We start from the raw sequence: 21,097 nt of genomic DNA on the forward strand, positions 1-21,097 counted from the left end.
GGAGGGATTCCAGAAGGAATCTGTGACTGATGGGGAGGAGTGTGAGGACTGCTTGACTGGGCGGGGCTGAGAAGGAATGCTGCCCACCCCTTGCCGCTTCCGAGGAGGGCTCACTGGGATGCAGGCGGACATCACTTTTTCTGCCCTCATATTGGAGGGATAAGCGGGATGGACCAAACGATGACTCTGGTAGTAACACGAGTGCAGTGGTGAAGCCCTGGGCCTCCTCTTCTAGGGAAGGGAAGGCCTGCCTGTGTGCCAGGCGGGGTCTGGGGGCTAGGGCAGCGGGGCACGGCCACTGTTTTCTGTGCAACAGGAAGCGGAGCCAACACACGAACTCCCAGATCCTTAAGGCAGGCTGGGCATCCTCCCTACTGAATCACAAGCCCTCCCAGTAGAGCAGGAGCTGCTGGCAGCGCTGATGGGGCTTCTGGCTGACAACACTCACTGTGATCTTCCGGGTGCGTCAGATGCCCTGCTAATCGCTTTAAATGACAGCACAGCACCGGAGGGCAGAGCAGCAGGCGAGGCTGTGACAGGGGAAGAGAGCAGGGTAGTCATCTGTGGAGACACTGGGTCAGAGCAGACCTGTGATGGGCGTGATACATCTTTTCTCCAGGCTGTTAACGGGGCTAAAACCCCGTAACTGCCCACCGGTAGCTGCCAGTGTCGGAGCCGGGGTGGTCGCGGGGGACCCACTGGCCCTCCAGCCACATATCGCAGGGTGGGGGTGGAGGGGGGTTTTCTCTGCTCCATCCCCCTCTGCTGACCAGACCCTGGGACCCAGAGCCCCGATAATTAAGGTAGAACGTCTTTTTCTCTTCGTGTGCTCAGAAAACACTTGGTTTTAAAACCATTATATAATACATCTGCTTAAATATGACGTTACTTAACAGGATAGGGCCAGAGCCTCTTAGAAAATGGTTTTAGCCACAGCGCAGGATCTGAAAACTGCAGAACAGAGGAAATTACTAAGTGGGCCAGTTTGTATTTATTAGTAGAGATTTTGTGTTTGTGTATCAGATGAGACAAAGAAATTTAAGGTAATTTGGTAGAAAAGTGTCCATTATAAAAACTCACTGTGGCAGAGTTTCTCTTTCTTTAGTCATTCAAAACATACCTTTGAATATTATCTGCGTGTCAGGCATTGTGTGGTTTTGCCGACAGAGACGGGAAGAGAAAAGGGAGTTGAGGGCTGGGGTCACCTGATCACCGATGACCCGTCCTTGCTGGTTACTGCTAAGATGGTCATTATTGTGGACAGCCTGGCCGGCCAGGCCTCTGGAGCGTCTGGCCAGGCTGGAGAGTGCACCTTCCCGAAGATGCCCTGGCCTTTCCCCTCCGGGTCTGCAGCCGGGCTCCCCTCTACCCTCTTCCAGCCAGAGAGACTCTCACTCTGACCTAGGAGTAAAGGAAAGCCCGATTTTCACCACTTCCCAACTTCTGCAAAAGATCTTTTGCGCACCCCAAATCCTCTCTGCATTATAAAGATACAACATGCATGCTTCTGACGACAGCATTATGTCTGTCTATGGAATCCTCTAGAAGCCTTTAAGGGCCTGGGCTTCTGCAATACTAAGCCAAGAGACTTGTAGGAAGTCTCTGCCTTCTGTCCTGTTGCATCCCTCATGGGGCAGATGCCGTTGTTGGCTACCAAACACCCATTTCAACCTCCTTCTTGCAGGGCTTACAAGGGCGCTGCTGTAAGAGCACAAAATGGGAGGCCACTAAAGTGTTTTTTTAGATCATTTGTGCATTTCCAGTAATTTTGGCTGCAGTGTGATCACTGAGTCAGGATATTAACCAGAGCTGGGGCAAGCTTTGGCCCCTGCGGGGTGGTAGGTGAGTCAGAAAGATGTGTTCTATTCATTCATCAGGGGAAAACCAGGTTTAGGCAAAGAAAATACAGATGATTGTTGGAATTTATTATCCAAGTATTTGTGAGATTTTTGTTACAATTAACTCTAAGTCCTAAATAACTTTAAAAGACATATCAAAAGTATCAGTGCTTGGCAGGTTGATGACAAGATTATAATTGTTTTAAAAAGTCATTTTGGATAGAAAGGATGCTTCTCTTTTGTCTCCTGGTTAACAATGCTTACTGAATCTCATGTGGCCATCGGGCATGGGTAACACGTTAGCTGACGTTTATCTGGACTTAGTGAGCATCTATTCAAAGGTCCAGCTTGGGGAAATTCCAGGGAAGTGAGTAATAGATTCAAACCTCAAATCTATACACTGGTGGCCAGTGTTAGGCCCCCTCTCTGCATTTTCTTTCTCTGGTAACTTCAGGCATGTGGCTGTACCTCTTTGGAGCTTACTGAGCCTGGGTCTGGTCCCTGAATGATGTTTGTCTTTCCAGAGGTAACGAAGACAGACACAGATGACAATGGGATGAATCTCAAAGAGACACAAGTAGCATTACGCTTGAATTATTTAAAAGCCTTTTTGTTGCTATTGGAACACTTTTAAACATCCTGCAGAGAGAGAGAGAGAGAGAAAAAAAAAAGACAGAAGGGAAAGAAATTTAGAAACGAACGAGAACTGAATTGCATAGCAATAGTTCTAGCTGTCAGATCTGCCACTGCACCCAAGATCTTCCTTAAGAAAATGATTTCCCTTTTTATCACTCCACGTTATCATTTTTTATCATTCATTGTTCATCTTAAACACAGGCTGGGCAGGAAGTTCTGCCTCTTCCCATTTATCACTCACAAAAAGCTGTAGTCTATAGTGTCTTTTTGGAGGTTTACAAGAGGATGACACCAATTTAAGGCAATTTTCCAAGTCAATCTTGGGATAAGGATAAATCATTGTGTATGATTTAAACAAATGAAGTTTTACAGACTCATACTTGGACAGTTTTTACAGACTCATACTTGAACAGTTTTACAGGCTCATCTACTATAACGTTTATTTTTAGAGCAGTTATAGGTTCACAGCAAAGTTGAGCAGAAAGTACAGAGAGTTCCCATGTGCTTCCTGCCTCCACCTCCAACCCACAGAGCCTGCCCAGGGTCACGTCTTGCACTGAGTGGTACATTTGTTATGATGATGGTGATGTTACATGTCCCGGTTATCAACCAAAGCCCGTTACGTTAGGGTTCACTCTTGGTGTTGTACATTCTGTGGGTATTTTAAAAAATATAATGACACACATCCATCATTATAGTATCAAACAGAATAGTTTCACTGCTTTAAAAGTCTCCACGGGGGCTTCCCTGGTGGCGCAGTGGTTGAGAGTCCGCCTGCCGATGCAGGGGACGCGGGTCCGTGCCCCAGTCCGGGAAGATCCCACATGCCGTGGAGCGGCTGGGCCCGTGAGCCATGGCCGCTGAGCCTGCGCGTCCGGAGCCTGTGCTCCGCAACGGGAGAGGCCACAACAGTGAGAGGCCCACGTACCGCAAAAAAAAAAAAAAAAAAGTCTCCATGCTCTGCTTGTTTGTCCGTCATTCCCTCCTAACCCTGAGAACACTGTTTCTAGAGTTTTGCCTTTTCCAGAGTGTCACATGGTTGGACTCATACAGTATGTGGCCTTTTGGATTAGCTTCTTTTACTTAACAATATGCATTTAAGGTTCCTCCATATCTTTCCATGGCTGATAGCTCATTTCTTTTTATTGCTGAATAAATGTCATGATGGACCACAGTTTATTCATTCACCTACTGAGGGGCATCTTGGTTGCTTCCAAGTTTCGGCAATTATGAATAAAGCTGCTGTAAGCATCTGTGTGCAGGTTTTCGTGTGGACATAGTTTTCAACTCCTTCGAGTAAATACCAAAGGGTGAAATCGCTGGATCTTGTAGTAGAGTATGTTTAGTTTTATAGGAAACCGCCAAACTGTCTTCCAAAGTTGCTGTTAGCATTTTGCATTCTCATCGGCAGCATTTGGTGTTGTCAGTGGTTTAGGTTTTAGGCATTCTAATAGTATGCAGTGATATTTCATTGTTGTTTTAATTTGCAAGTTCCTAATGAATGTGATGTTGATCGTATTTTCGTATGTTTATTTGCCATCTATATATCTTCTTTGGTGAGGTGTCTGTGCAGATCTTTTGCTCAATTTTTTTTGGCCAGCCGTGTGGCTTGTGGGATAGTTCCCCAACCAGGGGTCAAACCCGGACCCCTGGCAGCAGAAGTGCCAAGTGCTAATCACTGGACCTCCAGGGAATTCCCTTTTGCTCAATTTAAATTCAGGTTTTTTGTTTTCTTATCATTTAGTTTTAAGAGTTCTTTGCATACATTGGATATCAGTTCTTTATTAGACATGTGTTTTGCAGTCATTTCCTCCAAGTTTATGGCTTATCCTCTCATCTTTTATAGAGCAGAAGTTTTAAATTTTAATGAAGTTCAATTTACCAGTTCTTTTCTTTCATGGATTATGCATTTGGTGTTGTATCTGTTATAAGTCACTGCCAAACCCAAGGTCATCTAGATTCTCTCCTTTGCTATCTTCTAGGAGTTTCATAGTTTTGCATTTTACATTTAGGTATATGATCCATTTTGAGATAATTTTTGTGAAGGGTATAAGGTCTGGGTTTAGATTCTTTGTTTGTTTGTTTGTTTTACATGTGGATGTCCAGTTGTTCCAGCACCATTTGTTGAAAAGACTATCTTTTCTCCACTGAATTGCCTTTGCTCCTTTTTCAAAGGTCAGGTGACTATAGTTGTGTGGGTCTCTGGGCTCTCCATTTTGTTCCATTGATCTATTTGTCTATTCTTTCACCAATAGCACAGTATTTTGATTACTGTAGCTTTATAGTAAGTCTTAAAGCTGGATAGTGTCAATCCTCCAATTTTGTTGTTCTCCTTGAACATCGTGTCGGCTATTCTGGTCTTTTGCCTCTCCATATAAACTTTAGAATTGGTTTGTTTATATCCACAAAATAACCTTCTGGCACTTTGATTAAGATTGCATTGAAAGTAATAAGTTTACATTTTTGTTGAGTCTCTACCTAGTAGTAGAATTGCTGGATTGTAGAGTAAACATATGTTAAGGTTTCATTCAGTTTATGTTCAGTTTTCCAAAATGGTTTTGCAAATTTACAGCCCCACCAGAAGTATGTGGGAGGCTGAGTTGCGCTATATCCTTGCAATATTTAGTGTTTTTCATTTTAGCTGTTTTAGCTGTTTTGTTAGGTGTATTATGGCATCACATTAGCATTTTAGTTTGCATTTCCCTGGTGACTAACGAAGTTGAGTACTTTTCAGATGTTTATTGGCCATTTGGATACCCCCTTTTGTCAAGTTTGTTCAAGTCTTTTGTTCATTATTTCTACTGAATATTCTTTTTCTTATCAATTTGAAGGAGTTTTTTTGTTTTTTTTTCCTATTCAAAATGTGAGTCCTTTGTTGAGCATGTATTGCAAATGCTTCTTCCAATATGCAGGTTCTGTTTTTACTCTGCTAATAATGTCTTTTGATGAATAGGTGTCTTCATTTTACTACTTTCCAGCTCCTTTATTATCAACGTTTTTGTGTTTTGTTTAAGAAATCTTTGCCTCCTTCAAAAATTGATGTTCAGAGCAAAATTCAGTCATCAGAATGGGGCTGTGTGTAATGGTAAATTTATTTATTCACATATCCGTTCACTCCATAAATATTTACTTCCTGGTATATTTATATAATGGAATACTCTACAGTAATTTAAAATAAGTGAACTACAGCTGCATGTATTAATAAGAATGTATCTCAAAAGCATAATGCTGAATGACAACAGTAAGTCATAGCCCAGAGATAAACCCACGCACATATGGTCACCTTATCTTTGATAAAGGAGGCAGGAATGTACAGTGGAGAAAGGACAGCCTCTTCAGTAAGTGGTGCTGGGAAAACTGGACAGGTACATGTAAAGGTATGAGATTAGATCACTCCCTAACAACATACACAAAAATAAGCTCAAAATGAATTAAAGACCTAAATGTAAGGCCAGAAACTATCGAACTCTTAGAGGAAAACATAGGCCAGAACACTCTATGACATAAATCACAGCAAGATCCTTTTTGACCCACCCCCTAGAGAAATGGAAATAAAAACACAAACAAATGGGACCTAATGAAACTTCAAAGCTTTTGCACAGCAAAGGAAACCATAAACAAGACCAAAAGACAACCCTCAGAATGGGAGAAAATATTTGCAAGTGAAGCAACTGACAAAGGATTAATCTCCAAAATTTACAAGCAGCTCAATAAGAAAAAAACAAACAACCCAATCCAAAAATGGGCAGAAGACCTAAATAAACATTTCTCCAAAGAAGATATACAGATTTCCAACAAACACATGAAAGAATGCTCAACATCATTAATCATTAGAGAAATGCAAATCAAAACTACAATGAGATATCATCTCACACCGGTCAGAATGGCCATCATCAAAAAACCTAGAAACAAATGCTGGAGAGGGTGTGGAGAAAAGGGAACACTCTTGCACTGCTGGTGGGAATGTGAGTTGGTACAGCCACTATGGAGAACAGTATGGAGGTTCCTTAAAAAACTACAAATAGAACTACCATATGACCCAGCAATGCCACTACTGGGCATATACCCTGAGAAAACCATAATTCAAAAAGAGTCGTGTACCAAAATGTTCATTGCAGCTCTATTTACAATAGCCCAGAGATGGAAACAGCCTAAGTGTCCATCATCGGATGAATGGATAAAGAAGATGTGGCACATATATACAATGGAATATTAGCCATTAAAAGAAATGAAATTGAGCTATTTGTAATTAGGTGGATAGACCTAGAGTCTGTCATACAGAGTGAAGTAAGTCAGAAAGAGAGAGACAAATACCGTATGCTAACACATATATATGGAATTAAAGGGGAAAAAATGTCATGAAGAACCTAGGGGTAAGACAGGAATAAAGACACAGACCTACTAGAGAATGGACTTGAGGATATGGGGAGGGGGAAGGGTAAGCTGTGATAAAGCGAGAGTGGCATGGACATATATACACTACCAAACGTAAGGTAGATAGCTAGTGGGAAGCAGCCGCATAGCACAGGGAGATCAGCTCGGTGCTTTGTGACCACCTAGAGGGGTGGGATAGGGAGGGTGGGAGGGAGGGAGACGCAAGAGGGAAAAGATATGGTAACATATGTATATGTATAACTGATTCACTTTGTTATAAAGCAGAAACTAACACACCATTGTAAAGCAATTATACTCTAATAAAGATGTAAAAAAAAAAAAAACAGTAAGTCACAGAAGTACAGAGAATATATGATTCTAGTAATATAGAGTAGAATAATAGGCAAAATTAAACAACATGTTGGGTAGAAACTCATACAATTGTGGTAGACCCTTCAAGAAAAACAAGGGAATTATTGATATAAAAGTTACGTGTACGGGCACCTCTTGGAGGGAGGAAGGGAGTGTGGTCAGGGGAGGGCACACAAGGGCTTCTGAGACATTGGTGAAACTCTGTCTCCTAAGTTTGTTGGTGGATCCACAGGTGTTTATTTTACTGCGCTTACATCTGTACGTGTACAGTCCATGCACTCCTTTGAATGTAGGGTAGAGTCACAGTGATAAAAAGGAAAACAAAAGATGAGCATTTAGATTGAAGGGACACACCGAGTCTTAAGCAGAATAGATACGAATATGTCCTCACACAGACACAGCAGAACAGAACGACAGAACATCAGCAGCCTAGAGAAAATCTTCAAAACCAGTAGAAAGTCATGTGCCTAAAAAGCATTGATACTTTGACAGCGGACTTAGCAGTAATGGATGACAGCAGCTACCTGAATGACACCTCCAAACTGCTGAGGGAAAAGAATTCCTTACCCACAAATTATACCCAAGATCTAAGGTGCAATAAAAACATTTTAGTCACAGAGACCACGAGAGCTTACCTCTCACAAAACCTCAGTGGAAGAGCGACTGAAGGATATTTTTCAGCAGAAGAAAACAGGACCGGAAGGAATGAGTTGGAGACCAAAAGTGAAGACAGGCAAAGAAACTAGTCAGCGTGTTGGAAAATCCGAAGTAGCGCTAGCTGTAAAACACAAGAAAGCAAATTCAAGGAGTTTTAATAAGTTGGAATTAAATAATACACATCATTGGCTTCCCTGGTGGCCCAGCGGTTATGAATCCGCCTGCCAATGCAGGGGACATGGGTTTGAGCCCTGGTCCAGGAAGATCTCACATGCCGCGAAGCAACTAAGCCCATGTGCCACAACTACTGAGCCTGTGTTCTAGAGCCCACGAACCACAACTATGGAGCCTGCGTGCCACAACTACTGAAGCCCGCACTCCTAGAGCCTGCGCACCGCAACAAAGAGTAGCCCCCGCTCGCCACAACTAGAGAAAGCCCATGCGCAGCAACGAAGACCCCAGTGCAGCCAAAAATAAATAAATTAATTAAATAAAATAAAAACACATTAATAGCATGACTGGTGGTGTATAGCATGCGAGGATTATGAGAGTCTTGCTTTGTTCTCTGGGAAGAGTAATATATTAACTCCAGGTTTTGTTGAGTACACACAGTTTAGAGTTTTAATGGTAACCTCTAAGATAATAAAGTGTATAATTTTCAAACTAAAAGAAGAAGCTAAGAGAATAAAAAAATATACAGCAGGTAGGAAATGAGCAAAAAGAAGCATGAAAAATTCATGATAAATAGAAAACTAAGATTTATCTGGTAGAAATAACTCCCTGTAATGAGCTATTGCAATAAATGTGGGCGGTTAAACCATATATTAAATTATATGCTAATGAGCAGATTAACAAATTAATACTAATAAGAAATTAATAGAATCTGGCTCTGTGCTATTTTTAAAGAAGAAAGGTCGAAAGTGAAAAGACAGTAAAGGATGTTCAGGCAAAACAGAAAGGGGGCATAGGAGAGGTTGCATGGGGTGGAAATACCCCAGGCTGACGGCCACCAGAGGGCAGTAGGTCAGGGGAGGCGGGGGAGGAGGCCTAATGAGGAAGGGATGTGAGATCTGAGGTACAAATAACAAGGGTGAGCGGCCACGTGCAGACCTTTAGGCAGAACATTCCAAGGGTCTTAAGGGAGGAAGAAGCTTAGCATGTTTGAGGAGCAGAAAGGTCAGTGAACTGCTGAAAGAGTGGTGTACAAACTACATCAGGAAGCGTCTTGCAGGATATTTGCATTTTATTTTTAGTGCAGTGAGGGTCAATTGGAGAGCTGCTAGTAGGCGAGTTACATGATCTGTCTTTTAAAAGATCTTTCTGGCTACTGTGTACAGATTGCATTCTGGAGAGTTACAGAGAAGCAAGAGGGAAGCAGGAAGGTCACTTAGTAGCCAGGAAAGTTATTCAAGAGAGAGAAGAGTATGGCTTGATCCAGAGGGGATCCAGAGGGGCTTGATCCAGAGGGGCTTGACCCAGAGGGGATGTGGTGGACAGATGGAGACACAGACAGGTTGGAAGTATGTTGATTGATTGGGTACACAGTCCAGGACAGGGAGGAATCAAGGCTGACTCTCAGCTCAGGGCTTGAACACGTGGGTTGATATCGGCGTCTCTCACTGAGACGAGGAAGACAGAGTGCCTTAAGACTGGGTGGGCGGGTAGAGGTTGCAATCAACAATGCTGTTTAGGTTGAGATGACTATGAGTTTATGAAAGCGGAATTATCAAGTGGTCAGCTAGATGTCTCAGTGTGAGCTTAGTGCAGAGTTGTGAATTGCAAATATAAATTTGAGAGTTGTCAGGATGTGGACTGGACTGGATAAACTCACTTAAGTAGTGAGTGTAGATAGAGGAGGATCTAGGGTGGAGACCTGAGGTTACGGTTACTAGATTTAGCAAATAAAATAGAAGATGCCCAGTTAATTTGAATTTCAGATAAACAATAAATACTTTCTTTAAGGGTATGTTCCATGAAAAATTTGGGACATACTTATAATTTTAAAAATCATTTGCTGTTTATCTGAAATTCAGATTTTATTGGACATCCTGTAACTTATTTGGTAATCCTACCTGAGGTACTCCTGTTTTTAGATGAAGTAGAGAAGGATGAGAAGTAGAGAAGAAAATGTTCCACTTAGTGTGGCTGTGTATCCTATTTCCCCATAGAACAACTATTTATTACGCTCACAGATTCTGTGGGTCAGGAATTTGGACAGGGAATAGTGGGCATGTGTGGGGTCTCAGCTGAAAGACAAAGGCTGGATCATCTCAAGGCTCACTTATACACACGTCTGGTGGTTGATGCTGGCTGTTGACTGGCGTTTCGGCTACGGCCATCTGCTGGAGACTGTACTTGTGGCCTCTCTGTGTGGCCTGAGATTCTTGCCAATATGATGGCTGAGTTCCAAGGGTGAAGAGAAAATGAGAAGAGGCAGAGACAGAGAGAGAGATTTTGTCACTCAGATCTCCTGATTCCAGGTAAATTGGTACATTCAACAAGGAAACTTTAAAGGGGAAACTCTTCCATGCCTTGCCTTGTGCACTGGACCATAGTAGGGATCGGAAGAGAGTGATTGCTCACTTGTCAAATATTTATGACCAGGCCCTCTGCAGGGCACTGGAGATACTAAGGTGCTTAGCCATGGCCTCTGCCCTCAACGCACTCACAGTACGGATGGATATGTGAGGTGGGAACAGATATGCTGGGAGAATCAGGGCTGGGCATCCCAATCGAACCCAGTCCTGGCTTTCGGGGGAGAGGATGCAAACGTGCAAAAGCTATTTAGATAATCTGCTAGGTGACTAAGGATTCACAGGGTGAGACAGAGGACAATCTGGGAGAGGGAGCAATCGGCATAGGTTGCGTTAGCTTAGAAAGACTGTGCAGGAGAAACAGTTTGAGCTAGACTTTCTGGGAGGAGGAGAATTTAGATAGTGATCACTTTCCTTAGCCAAAGTAACATCATAGACATCACCATCGTAAACAGGTAGAAACCTAGTCATCACATAGTTTAGTTGAAGTTTTAGAAGAACTCACACCTTCAAGTACATATTACATATATTCCCATTCAACTTTAAATAAGTACTAAAAGCTCCTTAACCTATGTTTTTCTATCCTCTCCTCTCTCATGAAGAAACTCCAGGAGTGAATTTATCTTTTCTTTTTAGTCTTATTGAAATATTTATTTAGATAATAACATAACCATTCACCCATATTTTCCCAACAATAATGTGACCCAGTAGGAGGAGACCCAAGTCTTTCCAGGTCACAGAATCCTCCATAAAAGGCTCCCTGGGGAGCCTTCAGGAGAAGCAATGGAAATGGGGTGACTTCTTGATATGAAAAACATCTCACCAAGCAGCCAAAATTTCTGAAGACTGACTGCAAACCACAGGGGCCATCACCACTCAGATGACATTTGCCATTCCCCACATTTTCATAATTAAAAATGTCAAGAGTACAGAATCGTTGAAAGACTAGTACAATGACTGTCAGCGAACTTCCACTACCACATTCAACTGTTGATAACTTTTTGCTCTATTTGATTTATCGTTCCACATATTCACATACATCTTTGAGTATAGAAATTAAGTTACAGGCAGGTCACTTCTATGCATTTCAACAGTCATCTTCTAATCATGAGAATATTGTCCTACACAACCGTAAGAAATTTTCGAAAGTCTTCAACATGATCTAGTAGCCAGTCCATGTTTAAATTCCCCTAGTTATTCCCAAAGTGTCTTCCTTGGTTTTTCTTTCTTTTTTTTCCCAAGCCCAGATTTACCAAGTTTCTCTTATTGTATCTGGTTAAAATGGCTCTTTAGTCTATTTAAATATGGACCCGTTGTCTCACTTTTTTGTGTGACACTGATATTTTGCTTTTGTTTTTAAAATCAGCTGTATTGAGGTATAATTTAAACCTAGTAAATTGCAGTCATTTCAAGTGTACGTTCATACATTTTGACAGATGCATCAATGTAACCAGCACCCCAATGAAGATACAGATTTCTATCATCCCGAAAAACTCCTTTGTGCCCCGCTGCAGTCATTCCCCTTCTGCCCCTGGTCCCAGGCAACCATTGATCTGCTTTCCACTATCATAAGGATTTTCTGAAGAGACGAGGCTGTTTGTCTTGTAGAACGTCCCGCATGCCTAATTGCCTCCTTGTCATGTCATTACCTTGATGCCCTAGCTATTGAATTTTCTGTGCATTGAAATTAGGACTAAAGACTTCGTTAAGTGCAGGTTAAACACTCTGTAGGTGGAGGAAATACTCCATAGGTGATATGGAGTACTTGCTGTTGCATCACATCGGGAGGCTCAATGCCAGGTGTACCATTGTTAGGGATGCCAAGTTTGCTCCCTTGGTCGAGCTGTTGAGCACAAGGGCTTTTCTTGGTAAAAGTAAAAATTGGCAAGTCAGGTATGGGGTGGTACTTTGGTCACGACCAAAGATTCTTCCATCTCCCCACAACTTTACCCAGTGGTTGTAGCATTCATTGATGGTTCTTGCCTGAATGAGTTATTTCATAGGGAGTTGCAAAATGATGATTTCCTAATTCTATCATTTCTTCTACTTTTGTTATCTGGTATTCTTTGGTAAAGAAGAACTTTCTTTCATGAACTGGGGAGGAACTTCAGCTCCTAAAAAGGCAGAGTAAATGCTGATTCCTTTACCCTTAGTTACAATTAGGGAAAATTTGAGCATTGAAAAAGGAAAGAAAGCAAACCATAATTGAAAGTAAAATACTGAACAACTAAAACTCTGATTTAATTTCATTCTTGCCTGTGTAATACAAGCATTAAAGATGGTTTATTGCAGAGCATTATGAATTGTACTGGTAACTCTTCCTAGGCTGCCTGTTAGTTAAACCTTCATTTAACATGCAGGTTTAAGGCTGGCACACTCACTGCATTTCCCCCTTTAGTGACTTGAGCTGATAGAGGGGAGGGATGTGGACTTTGGAATCAAATGCATCTGGGCTGAATCCTGGCTCTGCCACGTACTTGCTGGATGGCTTTAGGAAAGCGTTTGACCTCTCTCAGCCTCACTGCTTCCCTCTGGAGGTAGAGCAGTGCTGAGAATGAACGCAGGTGTCATAAGCAAAATGTCTGGCTCAGGTGAGCAAATAATCATCTTGGATCCTTGAAGGAGAAGTAGGGACACAAAAGAGGAGCTGCCTTAGCTTCAGAACCAACAGAGAAGTGGGGCTGATCAGACACATAAAATTGTGGCCACAAAGGCAAAGTCATGATTAGCTGTTGGCTTACTCTTCCTTCCTTTACTTATCTGGTGCTTATTGAGTGATGTCTTTATTCTAAGAAGAGAAGGAGGCCACCACATGTGTGTTGCTGCCGTGGCCCTGACCCGTCCTTGGGTGTGGGGATTTCTCCTGGGACACTGATGCTGATTCCCATCCAGCCTCTCCCAGGATTTCTGAAGCCAGAAAGGGAAACCACTGCACGGTGGGAAGGGAGGGATGGGCTGGATGCTGATGGACAGTGGCTTCTAGAAAGGCAGAGCCTCTGAGAGAACCAGGAGGAAAAGGGAAAACCTGTGTTTTAGCACAAGTTTCCATAAGCAGTTACTATGCAAGAAACCACTCCAACCATGAATAGAGTATCAAATGAATGAAAAAAGCAGGAAATATGTGTATTAAATGATGCAAATCATGTGCAGGAGTTGATATGAACAAACACACTTGTGTGGCCGGGTGAGGGGATGCCAGCTGGTGGAGGTGGCTCAGAAGATGCCGCCCTAAGAGGAGATGTGCCAAAGGGAGCCATGGTTTTCTCTCAAGTTTAGTTTCCGTCTTGAGGAAGAGTTTGCAACTTTCACGCGGTTACAGAGGAAATACTCCACGTGGCTGATTTAATGTAGTTTTCCTCCAGAATACTGAGATTTAAGACCACTGTTTTTCGTGTGTTTGGAATTGTAAGCTCATAAAAATATACGTGCTCCTAAATGATGTAAAAGGCAGATACTGTTCCAAATAATCGGGGAGTTTCTTGATTTTAAAATACATAAGCTTATACATTTTAGAGGTTCAGCAAGTGATATGATTTCACAAAATCTGTTGTGATACTGTGACCTGATGGGATTTTTTAAAAAAGCAATAGCACCCTAAGGGACCTCCCTGGTGATCCAGTGGCTAAGACTCCGAGCTCTCAATGCAGGGGCCTGGGTTCGATCCCTGGTTGGGGAACTGCATCCCACATGCCACAACTAAGGATTCCGCATGCCGCAACTAAAGATCCTGCACGTGACGACTAAGACCCGGCGCAGCCAAATAAATAAATAACTGTTAAAAAAAAAAAGCAATAGAACCCTAAGAAGATTTGAAAATGGAGCAATATTACAAGCATCGAGTGCCAATTAAATAAAGACACAAGGTAACTTCAGAGTGTTATATAAATTATTTTTTAAAGTGCCTCATGAATATATTAGCAGGGATATTTATAATGGAATTACAATCCACTCGTACACCAGACATTCTGCCCCTGAAATCTTGTCAGGAGACTGACAGCTAGACAATTAATGTAACCACATGGCTGCTCAGAGCACTGTGTCAAGTATGGATAATTCCAGGTGTGCTACCCAATAAAAATGGACCCTCTGCCCTCATGTTAACTCCTTTTAACAGGCCTGGTGGGCCAAGGATCAATAACATTTAAAGCTACAGAGTTTTAGATGTGGCCGCCAAAGCCAGCAACACCAGCTGTGCAGGGGGAAGAAGAGGCCTTTGGCACCACATGCAAGACAAAACCCAAAATATTTCAGAAGAACTTCAAATTTTCAAAGTTCTCTTTTCATGAGTATGTGTTAATGAGTTCCAAGGAAAAGCCGGACACGATTAGGAAATGTCTCAGGAAAAATGGGACGCAGTCATGAGGAGGACGAGGGTCCTTCCAAGGTGGCCTTCTGCTCAACGGAGATTTAGAGATTCATTTTACAATCTTCTTCTTGCTGACATCAACAAAGGGCACAGCTGGTTGAGGGCTTTCACTTTCCCCTACTGGGCTATGACCTGGCCAAAGAAGCGCTGCACCAAATTCAGGGACGGGCTAGAAACCCAGCACAGGGTGTGTGTGTGTGTGTGTGTGTGTGTGTGTGCGCGCGCACGCACGTACACGCGTGTGTGTATACACAAAAAGCTGCATATCCAAGTGGTCAGCTGACCCTGAGGGCATCCGTAGAAGTGTGATGCTCTCTGTTGGTTACTGTGAATCTGTGTGCTTTAGACGGTTCTAACATGTTAGTCAGTTCCTGGTGGTTATGATTTTTTTGTCCCTCTGAGAATATTGGAGGGTCCAGATCTCTTCATTATATCAACGTAAGTCACTAACTTAGGTGGTTTGAGGACAAAACCAGACACAGACCCTACCCTTGAGGGGTTTACAAAGGAAGGCAGTGGTTCTCAACTTTGGTCTTGCACTGAAATTGCACCGGGGGGCCTTGTAAAATGCTGGAGCCGGTCTCACTCGAAGAGATCCTGACTTAACTGGCCCAGAATGTGGCCTGGGCTCCTGAGTGATACTAATCTGCATTCAGAGTGGGAGTCATTGCAGTAAAGGAGAGACAAAGGCTCCCAAAGCCCATCAGCTAAAGAGGAGGAACAGTTTCCAGCCTCCGAGAGTGGTAATACCACTATATGAACATGATGGAAGTGAAATAAAATTTGAAGTTACTGTTCTCCTTTATGTACATACATACTTACTCATGCATGTATGTATGTACATGTACACATATATATTACAGGTGTGATATACTCTTCTTGGAATAGATCCGGTGACAAAGAAGTAATCCAGGAAACATACCTCCCCCTAACTCCGCACTCCCACTCCCTAGTGTGTGCCACCCACAGTAAGTGCTCCCTGTGCAATTCCCCAGGCTCCTTTCTGTGCATTTTGAGCACCTACACATACACATGTACTTCTATGCCTACAAAAGTGAGAGCAGGTTACGTAATTTGATTTTTTAAAAAATTTAACAATTTTCATGGCTACACTTTTTTTTTTTTTTTTTTTTTAAGAGGGCATGGTGGTCATGTGTTGTTTTGCTGTTTTGGTATCACCCTGAATCCGGTGACAGCATCGCCAATTTGCTTTGGAGGAGCTACGTTTCCCCTAACAGAGGCAGTCTGGTGGAGCCGTCAATCAAGATGCCTGGATCTCCTCCACTCAAAGGATGTCCACCTAGGTGCCCCCAGTTTCTGCACCCTATGCATGTTGTGATCCCTTGGTCCTTTCCTGTCCTTTTTTTTTTTTTTTAAAGAAGATGTTGGGGGTAGGAGTTTATTAATTAATTTATTATTTATTTTTGCTGTGTTGCATCTTCGTTTCTGCATGAGGGCTTTCTCTAGTTGTGGCAAGTGGGGGCCACTCTTCATCGCAGTGCGCGGGCCTCTCACCATGGCGGCCTCTCTTGTTGCGGAGCACAGGCTCCAGACGCGCAGGCTCAGTAATTGTGGCTCACGGACCCAGTTGCTCCGCAGCATGTGGGACCTTCCCAGACCAGGGCTCGAACCCGTGTCCCCTGCATTAGCAGGCAAATTCTCAACCACTGCGCCACCAGGGAAGCCCCATGGCTACACTTTTTCATAGCTATTCAGTGTTCTTGGCTGTTTGGTATGGATCATTCTCTTGTTTACTTAGCCTCTCCCCTATATGGACATCCTTTTCTGGTTACTTTTGTTTTAATTGATGTAAAAACTCTTAGAGCAGTAACACCAATAGTTCAACAAGCAAAATTAAAACTATGACTCAATCTCATTCCGATTTAGTGAAGAACTTAGTCATTGTTGTCTTATGAAAGTCACAAACCTTTGTTTATGAATCTGGAACCACTTCTGACTTAATGCTCGTGCTTTAGGGCAAAGAAAAAATGGAGAAATGTTCTGGAAAATAAGTATGGTTTCTACTGGAAACCACGAAAGGAACACGAGTGTGATCATTTTTGTGTGGGAGGAGAAGAATTAACAATAGCTCAATAGACTAAAAGAAAAAGGAAGCAGAAGGGGTGCAGCGGCAAGCAGACACCCCCTCACTACATTTCTGATTCCCTCCCTTATTTCGAGACGAGGCTGGTTATGCGTGTGTACATCACTTGGGGTGAATAAGCTGAAGGCGGTGTGGAAGGCAACAACTGTCTCCTCCGTCACTGGCGTTATGAGCAAGAGATGCTGAAGGGGGAATCAAATCAGGAGCCACCTTCAGCTGCACTTCCAATTTCATGGAATCGCCACTGCTCTTGTGGAGAGCGTCACCTGCTTCTGAGAACTCTCAGCTGGTGGTGAGACCAGCAGGTAGATTTTCCAGGCTGGAATGCAGTTGTGCAAGCATTCAATTAGACGTTCATTCCATCTGAAATAAAAATCACACCGTGCCCTGGCCCACACTTTACCAGCTGCCTCCAGCATGGCGTGGAAGGGATTGATTGTTTAGAGCCTGATAAAAGTGCTGAGTTACCCTAGAGGTAACAGCAGATGTCTCGATTCAAGAGGTCCTGAGAGAAATTCTCTGGTGCTTGAGCCTGGCACTTTGCCTGACCCTAGCTAGTCAGAGTTAATACTATCATTTATCAGGCTTATTATACTGGATGTGCTTATTTAGAAACATAGCTGCTTGGGGTTTAGAAATGGATTATTTTGCCTAAGAAACAGATGAGAGGAAAGAAAAACAATCAGCATTCCTAGCCAGGCAGTTTAATTTCCCTAGAATTTTTTCTTTTCTCGTAAATAATTGTATCACGATATTTTGGGATATATGTCTGGGAAAACACCCAACATACATCATACGCTAATCCTAACGGAGCCAGGAGTTCCGGAGGCTTCTGGGGCCAAGGAACGATGATGCATCCATAGGGCTGGGGCCCAGCAGAGGGCTTGGGTTCCAGCCACGTGGGAGGGAACATGACAGTGGCCTTTCTCAGGGGAACAAAGTATGGTGTCAGGCAGTGGGAGCTCAGGAATCAGATATTCAGAGGAGCGTTGGCCCCTGGACAAGCTGGGGAACCCCCACCCCCATCCAACAGGAAGTTGAGAACGATGCAGCACCTCACATGGGGAGAGGTGGAGCCTGATCAGGACACCCACCGAACACCCTGACTGCTGGTGTCCACACCACCTTCACTAAGCACCTACCACGTGCCAGACAAAAGCCAGGTGCTCTACATGTGCTAGCTCTTATCGTCACTACAGCCTTGGAGATGGATATAATTATTCCCACTTTACAGATGAGGAAAATGAGGCTCCAGGGAAATTAAGCTACTTGTCCAAGGTTAGCTGGCTTGCAAGTGGCAGAGCCAGGATTCAAACCCAGGTTGTGCTCTTTGCTCTGTGTTGCTGTGTCCTAACGAAATGTAGTAAATATGGTAAGAAATGTGTACCAACCCTTTTGTGGCCATCGCTGAAGCGCCGGAGGCCAAAATGAAGTTCATTCCCTTTGTGACTTCTGACTGAAGCAAGAACCGGAAAAGGCATTTCAATGTGCCTTCCCACATTCGCAGGGAGATTGTCTTCCCCTCTTTCTGAAGAGCTGAAACAGAAGTACTGTGTCCAGTCCATGCCCATCTGAAAGTATGATGAAGTTCTAGTTGTATGAGGGCACTACAAAGGGCAGCAAATTGGCAGAGTAGTCCAGGTTTACAGGAAGAAATATGTCACCTACATTGAACGAGTGCAGCGGGAGAAGGCTAGTGGCACGGCTGTCCATGTGGGCATTCACCAGGCTAAAGCTGGACAAAGACCACACAAAGATCCTCAAATGTAAAGCTGATCTCGCCAGGTAGGAGAGGAAAAGGGCAGATATAAGGGAGAAACAACTGGGAAGATCAGGAATAAAGTATTCTTATATACAACTTTCATTAAAAACTTAAAATGAAAAAAAAAAGTGGGTACCAAAGAAAATACAATTCACATAACGCTCTTAATGATCCATATATGGATCAAACTGTGTCTTCAAGATGGACTTCCTGGGGCTTCCCTGGTGGCACAGTGGTTAAGAATCCGCCTGCCAAGGCAGGGGACACGGGTTCGAGCCCTGGTCCAGGAAGATCCCACATGCCACGGAGCAACTAAGCCCGTGCGCCACAACTACTGAGCCTGCGCTCCAGAGCCCATGAGCCACAACTACTGAGCCTGCGCTCTAGAGCCCATGAGCCACAACTACTGAGCCCATGAGCCACGATTGCTGAGCCTGTGCGCCTAGAGCCCCTGCTCCACAGCAAGAGAAGCCACCGCAATGAGAAGCCTGTGCACCACAGCGAAGAGTAGCCCCCACTCACCACAACTAGAGAAAGCCTGCGCACAGCAACAAAGACCCAACGCAGCCAAAAATAAATAAATAAAAAATTAAAAAAAAAGATGGACTTCCTTCCTCCAGCCTTGACACAAACAGTGATGGCGGCCTCTGTTGCTAGTGGCCAAAGAGTGGCACTGCAGACACTGGAGAATCCCAGTGCTCTCAGAAGTCAAGGCTTTGCTTTGGTTTTGGAAAGACCTTATAAAAATTTGAGAATGTGGAGGTGGTGTGTGTGTGTGTGTGTGTGTGTGTGTGTGTGTGTGTGTGTGTGTGTGTGTTGGGGAGGGATTCCCAGAATTGGGACCAGAGTGAGCAGTGAATGGACTTGACTACTTTTGGGCTTGAGGTCCCTCCCAATCCAAGGGTCACCCCAGAAAATCCAGGGCCAAACAGATGGCCTTAAATACTTTGAAATGAAGAAGAGTAGCCAAGACATAAGGAGAAATCATCAGAAGCTCCTAACCCATCTCTCTGGTTCTTTGAGACACTCACAGCTGGTAGATATCCATGGTGTGACCTCTGAGCTCCACCAGAATCCAGGGATGCAAGCAGAGGTTCAGTGACCTCCAAAAGCTAAGCCTGTGGGCTTCAGCCAGATGGGGCACCTCGCACGCCCCCCACAGGAGACTCTGCTCTAGGGGAGCAGGGGCAGGAGCAGGGGCAGGAGGTCCAGGCTCCTCTCAGCCACAGTTTGCTCTTCCTGCAGCCCCCGAGCTCCAGCAGCATGAGAACGAGAAACAGAGCTGCGTGCTGCTGGTACAGGGACTTTGTGTCAGGTCCCTGGGAAAAGAAGGTGGGCCTCAGTGTAGCAGGGAGATCTGTCATCATTTTCTGGGAGCTAATTATAAGCCAGAAGCCAGAACTTCACCAATTTTGGACTCTCCTCCGAGGACAGCAGACAGCTGACAAAGGCTGCTTTCAGTTTAACTTTGGGCAAATGGTCCAACATGCTGTGACCTAGATTTCTCGGCTGTAAAATAAGATCAAACAACTTGTCTGAAACTGGGCCACAACAACATCGTGAAAGGTGCTGTATAAGCCAGGGGCTGCGGAATCATGGCATCTCAGAAGCCTGACAAGATCATTTGGTTCATCCCCTACCTTCACACAGGCACGTGCTTACGGAGTCTGCACAGAGGAGGGGCTGTTCTCATTTTATCATCCTCTGAGCAGATTTCACACCATTGTCAGGCAGTTTTGATAGTTGACAGCTTGTTAAGAGATCCCCCCCTTGTTGTCCTAATTCCCACGTTTTGCATCCCCTGCACCACCCCTTCCATCGTCCTTGGCATCCCTGGTACTCGCTGTGCTGACGATGACCCTCCCATTGCTGCCCCAGGTAAGGGCCATGCCTCTGAGGCAGAAGTCAACATCTCTGGAGAAAAGAGACAATCTGAAGATCTCCGCCAGGAGAGAAGAACATGGAGGGACAGGAGGCAATCCTTCAGGACCAACACGAGCTTAGAGGATGCCCATGGGGTAGGGGTTATAAAAGGCTTCTGTCTCACGGAGGGAGTGCAGGAGCTGGACCAACAGTTGTCCATGGGAAGGACCTCAGGACGAACATGTGACAGCTGTGTGCATAACTTTTTGTTGCACATGGCTGAATGCTTTCTTGTCCCCTTGGCTACGCTCCAGATCCCCCCAGGATAAGCATTGCCTCCACCCTTCCCTCGGGAGGGAACTTTGATGGAAATTTTCAGCGGTACTGGATCATAGCATTTGCTTTGTGAGAATATTTGCTGTTGTCCCTATTCATCTTGCTGGCCAGATGTTTCCTGGTCCTTCTCTAATTGCTTCATTCATGCCACAGACATTTATGGAGCACCTACCATGTGCTACGTGTGGAGGACTAGCTGTGAGCACCATATGCCTGGTGCCTGTCCTCAGGGAGTGTCCGGTCTACAGAGAGGGG

General features: G+C 44.1%; 1 pseudogene; it reads left to right on the forward strand.

The window, feature by feature from the left end:
* Nucleotides 1-18,308: 18,308 nt before the first annotated feature.
* Nucleotides 18,309-20,647, forward strand: LOC136137871 (large ribosomal subunit protein uL24-like; annotated as a pseudogene).
* Nucleotides 20,648-21,097: the final 450 nt, after the last annotated feature.

This window comes from Phocoena phocoena, chromosome 18 (assembly GCF_963924675.1).
Source record: "Phocoena phocoena chromosome 18, mPhoPho1.1, whole genome shotgun sequence".
NCBI classification, from domain to species: domain Eukaryota; kingdom Metazoa; phylum Chordata; class Mammalia; order Artiodactyla; family Phocoenidae; genus Phocoena; species Phocoena phocoena.